The sequence below is a fragment of the Macrobrachium nipponense genome, chromosome 18, assembly GCF_015104395.2.
Source record: "Macrobrachium nipponense isolate FS-2020 chromosome 18, ASM1510439v2, whole genome shotgun sequence".
Lineage (NCBI taxonomy): Eukaryota > Metazoa > Arthropoda > Malacostraca > Decapoda > Palaemonidae > Macrobrachium > Macrobrachium nipponense.
This window is the reverse complement of record NC_087211.1, coordinates 29982878-29988877: the sequence shown is the minus strand read 5'-3', so window position 1 is coordinate 29988877 and position 6000 is coordinate 29982878. Positions and strand designations below refer to the sequence as shown.

Sequence of the window (6000 nt, the reverse complement as noted above, 5' to 3'; positions counted from 1 at the left end):
TTTCCTTTGAAAGATCCCAAATACATAACATCCTGGAGCCCTCGTTGATGGCGCCCCCTACCACATGGCGCCTCGAGCGACTGCCCGAGTTGCTGGTAGGCGTCTTAAGAAAAAAAAAAAAAAAAACAGCATTTGCATCCTTGTGGTTATTGCAAGATCCAAGGTGTCGACAAACATGATGGCTTGGACACTCATTGAAATATATGAGCGTTTTGCAGAGAACCAAGGGTGCCCAGGGATGAGTGGGCTGTTTGTCCAAGTCCACAAATTGGTAAGGAGGTTTTCTCTCGTATGCCTTCTGAGGATGCTCTACACGCATTATCAAAGAGATGTAAACAACACGAATGGGGAAGGATTAAGGAAGAAATTCTTTGAGACTGGACTAGAACAAGGTGAGAATGCATATCAAATTTGTAGCAAAGCTAGATAAGCATTTCAGTAGATGGAATTAAATGACCGGATGCAGCAAAGAGTTCGATGATCTAGCAGATTTTACTCCTCAGGGAACAGTTCGTCAGCATGCGTTCAGCTGAGACAGAGCTACTTATCAGGAAAAAAGTGCTAAGAGACATTGGTAAACATATTTGGAGGCTAATGAGCTAAGCTAGTGGAAAACGGAAGCCAGTAAAGAATTCTAATGAGGATATCGAGAGTGAGATCCTAGCACTACAAGACAGCTGAAGAGAGACAGACTGAAAAAATGAAGGGTGGTGCTTAATTTGTCTCACAAACCGGACATTTAACCAAGAACTGTGTACTTGTGACGGGTAGCTAAAGACTGGCAAAAGGAATTCAGTGCTATGGTAGTGCTTCGAAGAGATAAAGGGAGGTTGTTGAAGATGGTAGGTTAAAGATGATGGATGTGACTGAACTACTATGTGATGTAAGGAGCATGCAGATCTGCAGAACACAGGAAGATGCATCATAATTTACCTGATAGTGAAGGTCATGTGAACAAGGAAAAGGTAACGGCGCTACAAGATAAAAATGGTACAATTGCAGCTGTTTTATACTCAAAAAGTTTTATACTCAAAAAAAGTTTTATACTCAAAAACCAAATGACTGCAAAAAATGAGTTTGTGCAGTCATTGATAGGAGTAAGTATCTGCAGAGATCCAGATTCCAGGATTTATGTAAACACTCCATACCGTGAGGGAGAGTTACATACTATGTGCCTAGATAACCCTATTTATACCTTATTCTTGGAAACATCCGGGCATAGAAGACCCTGTAGCTAGAATTTTATTTTCTTTTGACCTATGCAATAATCATATCATGAATCATATTAGGAAAGCTGATATATTCAGGCGTAATTCAACACAAAAGACATGTGTTTACCATTTTATTTCAACATGATAAGTAATTTATGTGCAACGTATATTTTTTGGTGGAGGTATGGGGTATTTGTTAGGCTAAAGACTAAACTATCACAACAGGATAATTTAAACTGACTGATTTAACACAATTTTCTTCACTATTTCCCTGTGTCAGCCGCAATTTGTGTAAGTTCCTCCTAAGACGAAAAATAAATTTACTGGACTCCTGAAAGATTAGCTACTTACATGGCTCTGGTTTTAGCTGAGGCATACTGCGAGGCAGAATCCAAATCATAACAGTACCAGGCCAGTCCGCATAAAGGTTCGCAGAGGAGACTTTGATCTACGCTTATATCGACAAAATCCATCACTCAAATTGGTGTAAATTTGTGTCGCGGTTTCGCGCGACATCGACAAAACCTCGTGAGATAGATGAAAAGTTTTTACTCAGTGAAAAAAAAAAATATATTAAATGAAAAATACATCTTATGCCATGTGTGGACGAAAATTTAAACAAAGATTTAAAAAAAAAAAAGCAAAAAAATATGATAAACTACGAACCTTGACCTAAAAGCGCCAATTTTTACACAGAAAGTCGTGCTTACGATCTGCAATAGGGGCTTCATATCAAGCCTTTCAGATGATGTGAAGAATAAACTATTCTATTTATTCATACCCTCCAGATATAATCATGGATCAATACCATAACAAGAATACACTATGTGCTTAGTAGTATATGAAAAGAGTTAAATTGTAGCGAGACTGATAACAAATTAAAATGGCTGAAAAAATATGAAACGAAAAGCTATAGAAAATAGAAATAAGTGAAAGTTCAACACTACAAATCTGTCGAAAATATCAAACAAATATAAGAGGTTCTTACATTTGCAAGATAAACTCCCAAAAATAAAAATGCGCCGAGTAAAATAGGTATGTTGAACACACTGACTAGAGCAAAATGATAGATAAAGGTAAAGGGGGAAGACACCAAGTGTTTATATTCTGAAGGGATAATCGGAAACATAGAGCGTTTCCTTTACTGCCCAGCTTACAACATTATTAGGAACGAATTAAGATCTGTGCAGTGGCCATATATCAGGAAGATAAAGAGGAACTAAAAGCTAAGGTCTTATTTTACGGGCTGTTGGAGTCTGGAGAGCAAGAGCCCGTGCCAGCACATGGCGGGCTGCATAAGTAGATAGATGAGGACTTACTGTTCACATATCTGTTTAGAGAGCAAATTGAAAATAGGAAAGATTTTACCAAAAACATATGGTACCATGAAAAATATACTTAACTGACCACCACCAAAGGCATGGGAGCCGTTTCACAAGCAAATTCGGACCACTCTTAGTACTACTACTACTACCACCAGCCGCGGCGCCTATTTATGAGTTGGGTCCTTGTCGTTACCGTAACCCGCGCTTATTTTGTAAATCGATTACATAAGTCTTAGGGTAAGTAAGGGACGACAACTTTTCGGATAGAATGCAGAGTAGGGAAACAGGTAGTAGTAGGTAGCTAAGTTAAGGTAGGGTCTGGTTAGGTCAAGGCACAACATTCTGGGAAAGGTTAACCTACCTAGTTGGCATTTCTCACGCCTACCCTTGTAACCCTACTTTACTTGCTCTCCAGCAGTGCTCCAACTTATCATATTGTGAGACTGAGACCAAAGCCCACCCAGCCGTACCTACCTATCATGAAGTCATTAACCTACTAGTAACCATTGAGCTCATGTTAGTAGACAGACTGGTTATACCTAGCCTATGTAGGTAGTAGGGTAAACAATCACGGACGATCCACCATCATCATGCTGGCCGGGTCTTACTACTATTCATTCGATATTTAATTGGTGAAAAAAGAATACAATTACAACTCTAAGCATACCATTCAAAAGATTGAAGTTTCGTCAACATAATGTGATACCTATACCTATGAAAGCCCCATACGAACTAAAATACTAAGCATGTGACGCTCTTCGTAAAATATGTTTACAAGTCAGTTTTGAAATCCAATATAGTGGCTATCGTCAGGCTGGCCGGTCTAACCACGGACTATCCACCATCTTTCCCAGCCTTCCCAGCACTCATTTGAACAATGTTATCGTCTATATGTAACGTTTATTGATCGTACTCAAGATTACAGTTTTAAGCAGCACAATAAAACAACATTTTGTGGCCTATATTAGTGAATGTATGAAACTTGTTATTCCCGGGGTCATGGTTTGAACTGAATTCAATTTTAACTTGTAGGTAATCAGTGGTTTTATCCTTAAACCTTCACAACTGAAACTCAACAGTGCTTATTTGATTGTAATTATACAAATTATTGGTATTAATCCACTCCAAGTTGCACTTGAACCACGTTGCTGTTTCTGGTTCCTACTAAGACGACCACACTGTTTATGAGATGCAAAGCTTTATTCCCTTAATTGTTTACTTTACTCATTATTTGGTTTAACTTTACTTTGTTACTTCAAAATGTTTATTTTATTCATGTCTATTAGGGTAGAACACCACGGCAGGCCAACCCTCATCACGGTGGACGGGTCTTATTCACTCGATATTTAATTGGTGAAACAAGAATACAATTGCAACTCTAAGCATGCCATTTAAAAGACTGAAGTTTCGTCAACACAATGTGATATATGAAAGCCCCATACGAACTAAAATAAGCATGTGAGCTCTTCGTAAAATATGTTTTCAAGGCAGTTTTGAAATCCAATATGGCGGCTACGTTTTGCATGGAAGGTTCTCATCAGTGACGGCCACCATCTTTCCCCAGCCTTCCCAGCACTCATTTGAACGATGTTAGCGTATATTTGTAACGTTTATTGATCTTACTCAAGATTGCAGTTGTAATCAGCACAATAAAACAACATTTTGTTGCCTAGGGTAGATCACCACGGCAGGCCAAGCAGGCCACCTACATTCAACGCTTGCCACCCTCCGAAAAAGTACATTATAACGCGTCCTGACACCCGAGATGGGCATCAGTCGCGACTTGTTGTTGGTGAGAAACGGAGCTAAAGACCTCTACTCTCCTTTCGAAGTAAGTATTTTCTCCAAAGTTAGAAATTAAGGCCAAATTTTAAGATTTAAACAGAGGGTACTGAAAATGGCGCCCACGGCAGTGGAAATCTCACCAAAACGCTTTAGAAATTTTTACTTACAACTAAAAATGTTTCGAAGATTGACGCCATCTCAATGTTTACGGAGTCAACAAACTTTACATTTCCTGTGATAAATCCGCACACCACTTGTACCCACAGACGCTGGAGCACTTTTATCACAACAATCGAAACACGATTTCTCACCAACAAACAAGCCAGGAGTAAACAGCTGTTTTGGTAGAAGATGACGAGAAGCGTGCTCTTAGCTAATTTTTAAATAAGTAGTAAAACATCAATATTTTACATATTTATGATGAATAATTTGAAAATAAAATATTTGTTATTGAAAAGTAACTCGACTCTGACTCAAATTTAAGTAATTATTTTTCTGAATTAGAACGTTCTTTTAAGTTCTGTATTATGACGTCACGACATCTTGACTTTCGTACCTATTGTAAATAATTGCTATACTCAACTGTCATTGCAGAACAGTTTACCAGTTATTCATGCAGATTGTTATCAGCTATACATGTAATTGTTATAATCGTAATGCGCAATATATATCTTTATTGTTTACTTTTGGATATATGAAGATGTTTTACTGCTGGATTATCGCCGTAGCGTGCGCAATCGTTTTCGGTCCATGGGCCTCTGTCTGTTTTCGCACCATAAGAAATTATGGGGCCGAATTTGCAATGACCAGAAAGTCGTTAAAAGAGGAAAGTTAGCATTGAGGGGCATATGTTTTGACTGAGAAAAATACAAATTTATTCAATAGCTAGCTTGTAAAAAATACTTGGTTATAAAAACTTGATTGACAACTAAGCAGCATGTCTACTATGGGTTTCAGAGACAGTGCAAGCACGTTTTTGGGCAATACCTATTTCTGTAACGAACACTCGTAACAGAACGAGATTTTGCTATAGTGCATTACACCCAGTGCCGTAATTTATAAGGGTATCGTGAATCACTAATCGTAAAGAATAACGACACTTGTCCTTGTACCAAGAGACAAAAACTCCATTATGCAGAAATGGATACGAACACGCGTATAAAGCTCCACCTACCCTCTCCCCACCCCCCCCCCCCCCCCCTTCCACCGCCATCCCCTTTTCTTCTTCGTTCCTCCGCCTTCCTTTCTCTCGTCTTCTCTCTCTGTTGCCATTCGTATGTGTTGACCCTCCAAACTGGGTATAAGACTACACACAAAACGTTGAAATTGGTGAAATTAGGCTATGTATTGGAAGTATATATACATAAATATTAAAGCCATTTTATCATTATTGCATTACTATGACAACTAGAATTCATGGAAACAGTTTATAATAATGGAACGGCGTATGTGTGAAGCCTCCACTAATGTGGCAACGATGATTTTGCCATTCTTAGCATGCAAACAATTAAAGCATTGCAAACATTAAAGGTTACATTTATTTCTGGATACGATTATTAAAGAAAGAAAATTCAAAATACTAATAAAGACTGAAATCAATGAAAGTGCTAGCAAAAAAAAAAAAACGCCAAAAAAAAAAAAAAAAAAAAACGTAGTCGTTCCTCTATGCACTTTTCCGT

General features: G+C 38.2%; 1 protein-coding gene across 1 annotated transcript in view; it reads left to right on the top strand.

The window, feature by feature from the left end:
* The first annotated feature begins 2619 nt into the window (after nucleotides 1-2619).
* Nucleotides 2620-6000, top strand: part of LOC135196949 (adenylate cyclase CyaB-like) — a 152780-nt gene continuing 149399 nt past the window's right edge. The window contains exon 1 of the mRNA XM_064223797.1: nucleotides 2620-2773. The gene's annotated coding sequence lies outside the window, so the exon portion shown is untranslated. The remainder of the gene's footprint in view (nucleotides 2774-6000) is intronic.